Consider the following 13,197-nt stretch of genomic DNA (forward strand, 5'->3'; position numbering starts at 1 on the left):
ACTATTCACCATTCTCTGGTTTTCTAGTGCCTCAGGGTCAAATGGGGTGTATGTTCTGTAGGCTTCAATTAGTCGCTCTAAAAAGGCCCCAGGGGATTCAGTTGCCCCTTGGAGAATTTCAGAGACCTTTGCCAGATTAATGGGCCTCTTTATGCCTTTCCTCATACCTTCCAGCAAGTCCCGGCAATAGCCAGACAACAGTTCATAATGCTGCTCATTATTTGGATCCCAAGCTGGAGCTGCACGAGGGAACCGAGTTCTAACCCATTCCTCTAGGTCCGGTGTCCTCTCGGGGGCACGCGCTCGCGTGATGGCCTCAGCATTTTGTAAAATCTTCCGCCTCTCCTCAGTTGTGAAGAGGGTCAGGAGAAGTTGTTGACAATCAGTCCAGGTTGGGTTATGGGTGGCCATAATGCTAGCCACTAGGACCACCACTGCCTGAGGCTTTTCAGTATAAGAGGGGTAATGCGTCTTCCAATTCAGGAGATCGGTGGTTGTGAAGGGTACATACTGGTAGGCCTGTGCCTGTATAACCTGACCCTCATTATTAGGATCCGGTCAAGTGGTGGTTACCTGACGCAGGGGCAGAACTCTCGAGGAGGTGGGAATGGAACCTGAGGTAGAGCTAGGAGCTACCCTCCTATCATGCTCAAAGGTGATTGCAGCAGGTCTAACCCATTCAGGGGAGGTGTGTTGAAACCCTGAGGGATGGGGAGGGGTACTCGTAGACTGAGAGGTGGTCACAGGTGATTCAGTCCATTGAAAGGGATGCCGGGCCCCTGATGAGTGGGGAGGGGTATTAGAGGGAGAGGCTGGGCTGTCGGGAGTTGAGGAGTCAGGGGGTGCAGCCCAAAGCGGGTCTTGGGAGGTTAACAGGGGAGAATGTGGCAAAGAAGGGTAGAGGCTGGCTGAAAGGTCCACCCTAGGATGTGACGGGGTTTGCACAGAAGAGGAGCTATCCGGAGAAGCCTGTGCTGGAGAAGCTTGGGCTGGGTGGCGTGGATCTCTGGGGGTGGCACGGAACCCCAACAATGGGCCATAAGGTGGTGGCTCAAGATCTGAGGGGTCATCAGAGAGTATGGGTTTTTCGGACAGGGTAGGGGCGGAAGCCACCGATTGGGTGGTAGGCTTCCTGGGGCTCTTTCCCTCTTCCAGTTTAGATTTTCTAATCTTTCTTTGAACGCGGCCCAACATGAATTGTACTGGGGATCCCATATAAGTTTTCAACCAAGAGGGAGGGTCAGTCACAAGGCTGTCCCAGGAATCTATATAGGGGAGTTGTTCAGAATATTCTGGTTCTCCTACAATTATGCTGTAGACCTTCCGAATTACTTCAATATCTAAGCTGCCACTAGGGGGCCACCCCACTCCCATAGATGGCCACTCAACTTCACACAAGGTTCTTAAAGTACTTGAGCTTAAAGTCTGTCCATAATCATTAATTAAAAATCCTTTCTTGAAAATCTTAAGCATACAATCTAGGGGGGTAGCAATTTGTCTAGACGATTTCCCTCCCATAATGCTTACAGTTACAACACACAAAGAGGGAGGGAATTTTTGGATTTGTGGTAAGGGGTCCACAGATCCGAGACACAAGGTAACACAAACAACAATCGCTTCCTTCTGTCACTAGCCAATTGAACTCGCGTTAATTGGAAACGCAGCTATAAGAAGTCCGCACTCATTAACATTCATTCATGCATCACACATTCTGCACAAAAAATCCCACCCAACAATTTCAAATTTCTCAGATACAGATAAGCTCAAGCGGTTTCGCTTCTAATCTCCACTAGACTAAAAGCTACTAAGGCCTTCGCTGAGAGTTGATCAGACTCCCCTTCCCTCAATTTGTGAGGGGCTGGTTTACAGTTTCCTAGCTAGGATTACAATACAGAATACATACCCGGCGAATGTTCCTCAGTCAGTTGGGTGCCGGTTCAGAATCCCACTTCTGACACCAAGAATTGTTACAGGAATGGATGCATGAATTACCCCTATTGTTAGCAGAATCTGTGGTACTTCAGGAGTCAAACAGCACACACCAGAATGAGGGAGAAATCTTCTTTATTTGCCAGCAAACATAGTAGGACATCAGCATTAAGTCTCCTCTTCTCTCTCTCTCAGCTCTCTGGATGTTATGGCTTCTGTCTCAGCTCCTTCTCTTCTTCTGCTGTCTGTCTTCCTTCAGCTCTCCTTCTTCTGTCTGTTCCTTCTGACGTAAGCTGCTTCTACTCCCACTTATATACCGTTCTATCTCCCTCCTAGCCCCCCCTTACTCTCCAGATGGTAAAGAATAAATTAATTACCTTGTCTGAACCAATCATCTCCATACATATGTTCAAAATATCAGTTACATAGGTTTGAGATGTCCTAGACTGACCTATGACCTGGGGCCTCTCACACCAGACATTGTGGCTCCCATCTCTTACATTTTCATTATGATTAATTTCTCAGCTATAGCTTAAACTAAGTTCATTTAGGGGCTAAGGGACATTCTCATATTCCTAGTCAACTTCATACTAACTGCTAACTGAACTCTGGCATTCATTAAGGGGTCAAGGGCCAGTCTTACTTAATGGCATACAGCTATAGTTTGTTATTACTTTCAGGACCATTCCTACATTTACCTATAATTAATCAAGACTTTTCTTGACCCTTTTCACCTATCAGCTCCATACATTAAACCAGCCAGGACTGCAGAAAACTCAAACCATATGCTGACCTTTTCACTGCAGTCTTACTTAGAAAGTCAGAGAGTTGAACAGACATTCCACACAGAATACAGCATATTCTAAAGTAAGCATCCTTATAAGACATATTCTACATACTTATAATGGTCTCTATATCTATATCTAAGCTATCTCCTTCTAAGCATTTTACTAATCCCTTTTAAAACTACAATATGTCTGGCTCATGCCTTGTTCATTCATAATAGTATACAGATGTGCCAGCATTTAGCAATCCATCACTCACAGAGGGTGAAAGAAAGTTTCTGTCTCTGACCTTTCTAACCTTTAGCCTGGCAAACGTAAAATTTCTAAATAATCTAAACCAGATGACATTCCTCCATCACTTGCAGAACTGAACCAAACTTTTAAACCCCAGATTTTTAAACAGAATTAACACTTAATATAATTTCTTATATATGTATAATTATGCCCATGCTGCCTCAATATGGCCTTTAATTGCCATCATGTTTCTACGGTGGCCCTGTAACCAGCCCCTCCAACCGACCACTGATTAAGATTTATAACTAATTACTACTCTACCTATGAAATGTTATCCCGTTTCAATGCTTCCTCTGTGTACTGCACAACCTGACATGTTTGAACATATAAGTGAGATTAAATAAAAATCCTACCAACAACAACAACGACAACGTAGATACAGCAGCTCATAGGTTTGCTTGGTTTTGAGTCTACGGGGATGACGGCTGCGCGGGGAAGGGAAAACTCAGATCGACCTAATTGGTTTCAAGCGTTTTAACGTCACTTAATCTCCTGTCTATTAAACCTCCTTGACCCTCCCTCCCTCCCTCCCTGACTTGCCCCAGCAGGCAGTCACTAGTCCCTCAGTGACTCTTTACAGTTTATACTTCTAGTAATCCCCAATTTAACGGGATTACATTTATCCAGGTCCATTCATTTAAATGGCTGCACTCATTATACATGGATAAAGTGGTGGTAGTCTATTTTAAAGCATGGAAACAAATGTTGAAACAAACAAAAAGAATAAAACGCTATTTTTGTTTTTTTTAATTGAACTAACAATCCACATACGCGGTAACTTTGTCAGTATTCATACATCTAAGGCAGACCTTTTATTTAGTTGTCTTAAATTCTATTCAAAGTTTAATTTCTGGTCTACCCTATAACATATGCTAGCCCCCTTAACTACGCTTCCAAGTCTATGCATACGTTTGCTACATAAAATGATTTGTACAACCGGCGCGAATTTAAAGAAAATAATTCCCGGTGCATTATTTAACCTTTTCCACCTTGGTAGCAAACATAGCACAGTGCAACAAGTCTTAAAAGTCCTCATCATAATTCGACCGAGGAAGTGCGGCTGCGTCAAATTATTGAAGCGAGGAGGGGGCGGTACCATCGCCGCTGGATGCCTGAAAACCTCATTCTCCTTCCGGTTTCCGGCAACGTGGGAGCCTTCTGAGTGGGAGGAGTTGTCTTATAGCTGCGGGATTGTTGGCGGCGGGTAATCTCAGGTATGAGTTTAATAAAAAAAAAAAAATAAGCCACATTGAGCCTGCAAATAGGTGGGAAAATGGAATACAAATGCAGCAAATAATAATAATAGTGGCGTGGGGGGAGATGTGCTAGACCGAAGGCAGAGATCGGTCCCCGAAATGAGTGTGGCTCGGTATCTTTGACGCTATATATTTATTAGTACTTTAGATCCAGGACCAAACATTTAAAACTTAATATTAGTTCACTTTTTCCAGAAGTTAGAGTCAGACAATAGAAAATTAGAGGAGTTGGAGATGAAGGTTTGCCTATGAGGAAAGGATAAAGAAGTTAAGGCTCTTCACCTTAGAGAAGGCGACAGCTGCGGGAAGATTTGGTAAACGTCTATAAAATGGGTGAAGTGGAACGGGTATACATGTATATGAATTTGGTTTACTCTGTCCATGACTAGAGGACATGTAGTGAAGTTACTAAAATGAAAGGGGATGGAATATACTGTCTTTATGTGCTTACAGTCAAAGCAGTTTACATATTATATATGGGTATTTATTTTATACCTGAATATATACTAGAAAAAGTATATATTTTCTTTAGTGAATGTATAGTTAAGTTCTTTAAGTGGTTGCCAGAGAATGTGGCTAAAAACCATAAGTGTAACAGGGTTTAGAAAAAGTTTTGAAAAGTATCAGGAAAAGTCCATGAATTGTTGTTAAGGTGGACTTGGGGAAGGAAAATCCACTGTTTATTCCTGGGATAAGCAGCATGGATCTTTTCCTATTTTGGGATCTAGTCAGGTACTTGTGAGCTGAATTGGCCTCTGTTAGAAACAGGGTACTGGGCGCCAGATCTTCCAAGCGTGGGGCACCCCCTTGGTGGATCTCTTCGCATCTCGGTACGGCTGTGTTTTTGTCGTGTCGAGCCCCGGAGAGTCGACCTCGCGCGTCCGTTATCTAAATCGACGTGTTTTTCTTCGGAAAAGTTTCTTTTTCGTTCGGAAAGTGCTCCGGAAACCCCCTTGGGTTTCGTTTGCCCCTTCCCGTATTCCCAGTTTTGCCCCGGTAAGTTTTCTTTCGTTGTCGGGGTAGGCCTCTTTTCGGCCTCGGTCGAGATTTTTCTCCCTTAAAGTTTTGGTGCTCCAAATTCGTCATTTCGGATTTTGACTTCGCCGGCGTGATTTTTCCGCCCATGACATCGAAGCCTTCCAGCGGCTTCAAGAAGTGCACCCAGTGCGCCCGGGTAATCTCGCTCACTGATAGGCACTCTTCGTGTCTTCAGTGTCTGGGGGCCGAGCACCATCCCCAGAACTGTAGTCTGTGTTCCCTCTTACAAAGGCGGACTCAAGTAGCGAGATTGGCCCAGTGGAACGTTTTGTTCTCGGGCTCTTCGTCGGCATCGGCACCGGGGTCATCGTGTGCATCGACGTCATCAGCGTCCAGACCTTCTTCCTTGGCTGCCAGTGCATCGAGGCATCGGCCCTCTGCATCGGCGCCGAGACATCGGATAGCTGCATCGACGTCGGTGGTACCGGGACCTCGTCTCCTGATGTCGTCGGACGGTGGTGCATCGAGTGGAGTGCAGGTGAGGGCTGTCCATTCCCCTGCTGGTGGCGGTGAGCCCTCGGGTGGGTCTCCTCCTACCCTGAGGGCTCCTGCGGTACAGCCCCCCCGAGATCGACCCCCTTCGGTCTCGGCCCCGAGGAAGCGACGGATGGATTCTACGTCCTCCTCGTCGGTGCCTGGGAGCTCCGGTGACATGCTTCGGAAGAAGTCGAAGAAGCATCGACACCGGTCCCCTCCCCGCGTCGGCACCGAGAGCTCTGGGTCGCCGAGGGAGTCGGCACCCAGCAGGCATCGGCACCGAGAGGACCGCTCACCCTCTGTTCAGGAGGTGTCGATGCGCTCCACTCTGGACAGCCCGGAACAGCCTCCACGCCCGGAACAGGTTCTGACGTCGACGCCTGCATCGACCTCCATGCCTTTCTCTGCAGCCGCTCTGAACGAGAGCCTCCGGGCCGTTCTCCCAGAGATTCTGGGAGAGCTGTTGCGCCCTACCCCTCCGGTACCGGCGGTGCTTGCGCCTCCGGTACCGTCGAGCGTGGCGCCGGCTGGCCCATCGCCTGGGGTGAGGTCCCCGACGTCGGTACCGCGTGTGGTGCCGACTGCGGCCACCTCCCAGGAGGGCTCCCCGACTACGTCGGCGGAGGGAGCTTCGCCGATGCGGGCGAGGGAGTCTACCTCTCGACGCCCCCATCGTGGACGTGGCTCCACGGAGTCGAGCCGGGCACGGTTGCAGACGCAGGTCCGTGAACTTGTGTCTGACACCGAGGGTGAGGCCTCGTGGGAGGACGAAGAAGACCCCAGATATTTCTCTGACGAGGAGTCTGAGGGTCTTCCTTCTGATCCCACTCCCTCTCCTGAAAGACAGCTTTCTCCTCCCGAGAGTCTGTCTTTTGCTTCCTTTGTCCGAGAGATGTCTACGGCCATCCCCTTCCCGGTGGTTGTGGAGGACGAGCCCAGGGCTGAAATGTTTGAGCTCCTGGACTATCCTTCTCCACCTAAGGAAGCGTCCACTGTTCCCCTGCACCATGTCCTCAAAAAGACATTGCTGGCGAACTGGACCAAGCCTTTAACTAATCCCCACATCCCCAAGAAGATTGAGTCCCAGTACCGGATCCATGGGGACCCAGAGCTGATGCGCACCCAGTTGCCTCACGACTCTGGAGTTGTGGATCTGGCCCTAAAGAAGGCTAAGAGTTCTAGGGAGCATGCTTCGGCGCCCCCGGGCAAAGACTCTAGAACCTTAGACTCCTTTGGGAGGAAGGCCTACCATTCCTCTATGCTCGTGGCCAAAATTCAGTCTTACCAGCTCTACACGAGCATACACATGCGGAATAATGTGCGACAGTTGGCGGGCTTGGTTGATGCTCTTCCCCCTGAGCAAGCCAAGCCTTTTCAGGAGGTGGTCAGGCAGCTGAAGGCGTGCAGAAAATTCCTGGCCAGAGGAGTTTATGACACTTTTGATGTTGCGTCCAGGGCCGCTGCTCAAGGTGTGGTGATGCGCAGGCTCTCATGGCTGCGTGCCGCCGACCTGGAGAATAGACTCCAGCAGCGGATTGCGGACTCGCCTTGCCGTGCGGACAACATTTTTGGAGAAAAAGTCGAGCAGGTGGTAGAGTCTCTCCACCAGCGGGACACCGCATTCGACAAGTTCTCCCGCCGGCAGCCTTCAGCTTCTACCTCTACAGGTAGACGATTTTTCGGGGGAAGGAAGACTGTTCCCTATACTTCTGGTAAGCGTAGGTACAATCCTCCTTCCCGACAGCCTGCGGCCCAGGCTAAGCCCCAGCGCGCTCGCTCTCGTCAGCAGCGTGCGCCTCAGCAAGGCCCCGCGGCTCCCCAGCAAAAGCAAGGGGCGAGCTTTTGACTGGCTCCAGCAGAGCATAGCCGACATCCAAGTGTCAGTGTCGGGCGACCTGCCAGTCGGAGGGAGGTTGAAAGCTTTTCACCAAAGGTGGCCTCTCATAACCTCCGATCAGTGGGTTCTGCAAATAGTCCGGCAAGGATACACCCTCAATTTGGCCTCCAAACCTCCAAATTGTCCACCGGGAGCTCAGTCTTACAGCTTCCAGCACAAGCAGGTACTTGCAGAGGAACTCTCCGCCCTTCTCAGCGCCAATGCGGTCGAGCCCGTGCCATCCGGGCAAGAAGGGCTGGGATTCTATTCCAGGTACTTCCTTGTGGAAAAGAAAACAGGGGGGATGCGTCCCATCCTAGACCTAAGGGCCCTGAACAAATATCTCGTAAAAGAAAAGTTCAGGATGCTTTCCCTGGGCACCCTTCTCCCCATGATTCAGCAAAACGATTGGCTATGCTCTCTGGACTTAAAGGATGCCTACACACACATCCCGATACTGCCAGCTCACAGACTGTATCTGCGATTTCAGTTGGGCACACGCCACTTCCAGTACTGTGTGCTACCCTTTGGGCTCGCCTCTGCGCCCAGGGTGTTCACAAAGTGCCTAGCTGTAGTAGCAGCGGCACTTCGCAGGCTGGGGGTGCATGTGTTCCCATATCTCGACGATTGGCTGGTGAAGAACACATCCGAGGCAGGAGCCCTGCAGTCCATGCAGATGACTATTCGCCTCCTGGAGCTACTGGGGTTTGTGATAAATTATCCAAAGTCCCATCTTCTCCCAGTGCAGAAACTCGAATTCATAGGAGCTCTGCTGGATTCTCGGACGGCTCGCGCCTATCTCCCAGAGACAAGGGCCAACAACTTGTTGTCCCTCGTCTCGCGGGTGCGAGCGTCCCAGCAGATCACAGCTCGGCAGATGTTGAGATTGCTGGGCCACATGGCCTCCACAGTTCATGTGACTCCCATGGCCCGTCTTCACATGAGATCTGCTCAATGGACCCTAGCCTCCCAGTGGTTTCAGGCTGCTGGGGGTCTAGAAGACGTGATCCACCTGTCCACGAGTTTTCTCGAATCCCTGTATTGGTGGACAATCCGGTCCAATTTGACTCTGGGACGTCCTTTCCAAATTCCTCAGCCACAAAAAGTGCTGACAACGGATGTGTCTCTCCTGGGCTGGGGAGCTCATGTCGATGGGCTTCACACCCAAGGAAGCTGGTCCCTCCAGGAACGAGGTCTACAGATCAATCTCCTGGAGTTGCGAGCGATCTGGAACGCTCTGAAGGCTTTCAGAGATCGGCTGTCCCATCAAATTATCCAAATTCAGACAGACAACCAGGTTGCCATGTACTATGTCAACAAGCAGGGGGGCACCGGATCTCGCCCCCTGTGTCAGGAAGCCGTCAGCATGTGGCTCTGGGCTCGCCGTCTCGGCATGGTGCTCCAAGCCACATATCTGGCAGGCGTAAACAACAGTCTGGCCGACAGATTGAGCAGGATTATGCAACCTCACGAGTGGTCGCTCAACTCCAGAGTGGTGCGCCAGATCTTCCAAGCGTGGGGCACCCCCTTGGTGGATCTCTTCGCATCTCGAGTGAACCACAAAGTCCCTCAGTTCTGTTCCAGGCTTCAGGCCCCCGGCAGACTGGCATCGGATGCCTTCCTCCTGGATTGGGGGGAAGGCCTGCTGTATGCTTATCCTCCCATTCCTCTGGTGGGGAAGACTTTGTTGAAACTCAAACAAGACCGAGGCACCATGATTCTGATTGCTCCTTTTTGGCCGCGTCAGATCTGGTTCCCTCTTCTTCTGGAATTATCCTCCGAAGAACCGTGGAGATTGGAGTGTTTTCCGACCCTCATCACGCAGAACGAAGGGGCTCTTCTGCATCCCAGCCTCCGGTCCCTGGCTCTCACGGCCTGGATGTTGAGAGCGTAGACTTTGCCTCTTTGGGTCTGTCAGAGGGTGTCTCCCGCGTCTTGCTTGCTTCCAGGAAAGATTCCACCAAGAGGAGTTACTTCTTTCTGTGGAGGAGGTTTGCCGTCTGGTGTGACAGCAAGGCCCTAGCTCCTCGCTCTTGTCCTACACAGACCCTGCTTGAATACCTTCTGCACTTGTCTGAGTCTGGTCTCAAGACCAACTCTGTAAGAGTTCACCTTAGCGCAATCAGTGCATACCATTACCATGTGGAAGGTAAGCCGATCTCGGGACAGCCTTTAGTTGTTCGCTTCATGAGAGGTTTGCTTTTGTCAAAGCCCCCTGTCAAGCCTCCTACAGTGTCATGGGATCTCAATGTCGTTCTCACCCAACTGATGAAACCTCCTTTTGAGCCACTGAATTCCTGCCATCTGAGGTACTTGACCTGGAAGGTCATTTTCTTGGTGGCAGTTACTTCAGCTCGTAGAGTCAGTGAGCTTCAGGCCCTGGTAGCCCAGGCCCCTTACACCAAATTTCATCATAACAGAGTAGTCCTCCGCACTCACCCTAAGTTCTTGCCAAAGGTCGTGTCGGAGTTCCATCTGAACCAGTCAATTGTCTTGCCAACATTCTTTCCCCGTCCTCATTCCTGCCCTGCTGAACGTCAGCTGCACACATTGGACTGCAAGAGAGCATTGGCCTTCTATCTGGAGCGGACACAGCCCCACAGACAGTCCGCCCAATTGTTTGTTTCTTTTGATCCCAATAGGAGGGGAGTGGCTGTAGGGAATCGCACCATATCCAATTGGCTAGCAGATTGCATTTCCTTCACTTACGCCCAGGCGGGGCTGGCTCTTGAGGGTCATGTCACGGCTCATAATGTTAGAGCCATGGCTGCGTCGGTAGCCCACTTGAAGTCAGCCTCCATTGAAGAAATTTGCAAAGCTGCGACGTGGTCATCTGTCCACACATTCACATCTCATTACTGCCTGCAGCAGGATACCCGACGCGACAGTCGGTTCGGGCAGTCAGTTCTTCAGAACCTGTTTGGGCTTTAGGATCCAACTCCACCCCCCGAGGGCCCTGTTTGTTCTGTTCCAGGCTGCACTCTGTTAGTTGGTAAATTTTTTAGGTCAATCTCAGTTATGTCCTCGCCGTTGCGAGGTCCAATTGACCATGGTTGTTGTTTTGAGTGAGCCTGGGGGCTAGGGATACCCCATCAGTGAGAACAAGCAGCCTGCTTGTCCTCGGAGAAAGCGAATGCTACATACCTGTAGAAGGTATTCTCCGAGGACAGCAGGCTGATTGTTCTCACAAACCCGCCCGCCTCCCCTTTGGAGTTGTGTCTTCCCTTGAGCTGTATTGTCTTGCTACATACTGGACTGGCCGGCTCGAGCCGGTTTCGGGCGGGAAGACGGCCGCGCATGCGCGGTGCGCGCGGGCGCGCGAGAGCTAGCAAAGGACTTTGCTAGGAAGATTCCGATTGGAGGGGCTGCCGAGGACGTCACCCATCAGTGAGAACAATCAGCCTGCTGTCCTCGGAGAATACCTTCTACAGGTATGTAGCATTCGCTGTATCTCCCGGAATGGCTCATTGTATTGTGATATATGCCAGAAATCACAATCTGTTGAATAGAAAAAGCAGCTGAAGAGAAAGGGAATACACATTTTCATTCATTGACTTCTTAGGTAGCAGTATCCACTCCTGATGGTCATAAAGCGCCCTCTTATAAGCTTTTTTTTATTAACGCTGTGAGGTATCCCTTATTCGAGAAACGACCCTATAAGGTGGACGCTGACGTTTAAATTCCTGAATTAGTGCACAGGAATCGTAAAAATTGACCTACTAGTACATTATTCTGTAAATGCTGAGGATGAAAGCTATGATAATGTAAGTAGTTATTAGGCTGAGGATGAAAACTGATAATGTAAGTAATTATTAGTAGGCTTTCAGAAAACAGAGGTGGAAAAAGATCCAGAACTATGAAATATTTTAATTTCACAGCTATTAATCCAGATAAGGAACTCATTCAGCCGAACCTCAGATCCAAGCCAGATCAAAAACAGTCGATGTATCTTTTCCAGACTGGAATATATTGAAAATAACTAGAGTATACAAATTTCTTCTTAAATTGGGCAATATATAGATATGCGATTGAGGGGCAACAGTGCCCCCCCCCCATAGCTGTCCCTTGTATTTGCAAAAAGTACTCAGTTTTGAATTAAAAATTATTTTTGCATAACACCAGATGTGCTAATTTTACCAAAAACTGAGTTTTTGAGGATGATAGTGATTGTTTCAAATATTATTGTGTACAGTTGAGATTGCTTCCTTTTGTTGAATATTCATAGACAGTGAAGTGACATCCATAGTCACTAGCAAGATAGAAGTTGAATCTACTAACTGACAATATTGTAAAAAATCTGAAGAATCTCGGACATATGAAGTAGTAGTAGAACGTAAGCTGTTTTGATGACTATTGAGCTATTCTCAGATTGTTTAATTGAATTATTCTGCTCACATGATTTTTCTGAAAGTAAGGTTTTTAAACCAGCTTGCTAATTTAGCGGGTTTTTTTCGGCAGTTGATCCAAGATGGTGTCAGGTGGAGTTCTACAGCTCTGCTCTCTCTTATTTTTGCTTTTTATGTATTTGTAGTAATAGATTTTGATATAATATTTTACAGCTTTTGAGTAAGTTCTCCAACTGCAGTTCTCTACTCCTCAGCTTTCCCTGCACACACCCTCTCCCTTTTTCTTTCCCTCCAGCTACCAGCAAAACCCCTAATCCTGCATGTTCCCAACGTTCCTCCACCAATGCATGTATCCCCATCTCACCTTTTTCTCTAACCCCCCCTCCCCCCCCCCCAGACATACTCCTAATCTCATCTTCTTCCTGCTTCTCTTCTTCCTCCTCACACACATACCTACATCAGTATTGCCATACTGGGAAAGACCAAAGCATCCTGTTTCCAACAGTGGCCAATCCAGGTCACAAATACCTGGCAAGATCCCCCCAAAAAGTACAAAACATTTTATACTGCTTATCCCAGAAATAGTGGATTTTCCCCAAGTCCATTTAATCTCCCTTTGTTCTCCCTCCACCCCAACCACATATTTAGCTTTCTTCAGAGGCTCCCACCCCTGTGGCACGATCCCTGCTTCTTTTTGCTCAACTGACCCCTTAACCCTATGGCACACTTCCTCAGCTAGCTCCATTGACTTCTACCTTGTAGCACACCCCTTAAGTTTTCTCCAGCAATCCTAACCACCAGGAACACAGCCCCAGTAAAGGTGCTGCACAGTCATAGTTTTAGTATCTCTTTCTCCAGCATATGGTAGGCTAGACTTATGCAGTTTGAGTTGATGTGTAATGATATTTAGGATTTTTTCTAGGAGTGGGACTCTGTTTTGGTGTCCCTCCTTTGAGGATTGACATCAAGAAGGCTTGGGTCAGCCAAGACGGTTCAGTAGTCCAGGGTGCAGAATTGGTAGTGCTGGGTCAGCCTCCCTTCATACCCAAAAATCTCCTGATCCAGGTTCTTATTTTGTGTGAGGGAGTCTGACTGCTGTGCCTTTTGTCTTCCTCCGTAACCTTTGGGGGAGAGCCAGGAGTGGGGTGTGATGATACAGAGTAGTAGTACACAAATAAGCTATTTGGAGAAAAAGT

The 13,197-nt window shown here is 48.8% G+C and overlaps 1 protein-coding gene across 4 annotated transcripts in view; it reads left to right on the plus strand.

The window, feature by feature from the left end:
- The first annotated feature begins 4,143 nt into the window (after positions 1-4,143).
- LOC115463489 (non-structural maintenance of chromosomes element 3 homolog) overlaps positions 4,144-13,197 on the plus strand; it is a 64,914-nt gene continuing 55,860 nt past the window's right edge. For 2 of the 4 annotated variants that reach the window (XM_030194035.1, XM_030194037.1), the window contains exon 1: positions 4,156-4,222. The gene's annotated coding sequence lies outside the window, so the exon portion shown is untranslated. Of the gene's footprint in view, positions 4,223-13,197 lie in introns of all 4 variants that reach the window. The other 2 variants (XM_030194036.1, XM_030194039.1) reach the window with 2 other exon arrangements.

Source organism: Microcaecilia unicolor, chromosome 2 (assembly GCF_901765095.1).
Source record: "Microcaecilia unicolor chromosome 2, aMicUni1.1, whole genome shotgun sequence".
NCBI classification, from domain to species: Eukaryota; Metazoa; Chordata; class Amphibia; order Gymnophiona; family Siphonopidae; genus Microcaecilia; species Microcaecilia unicolor.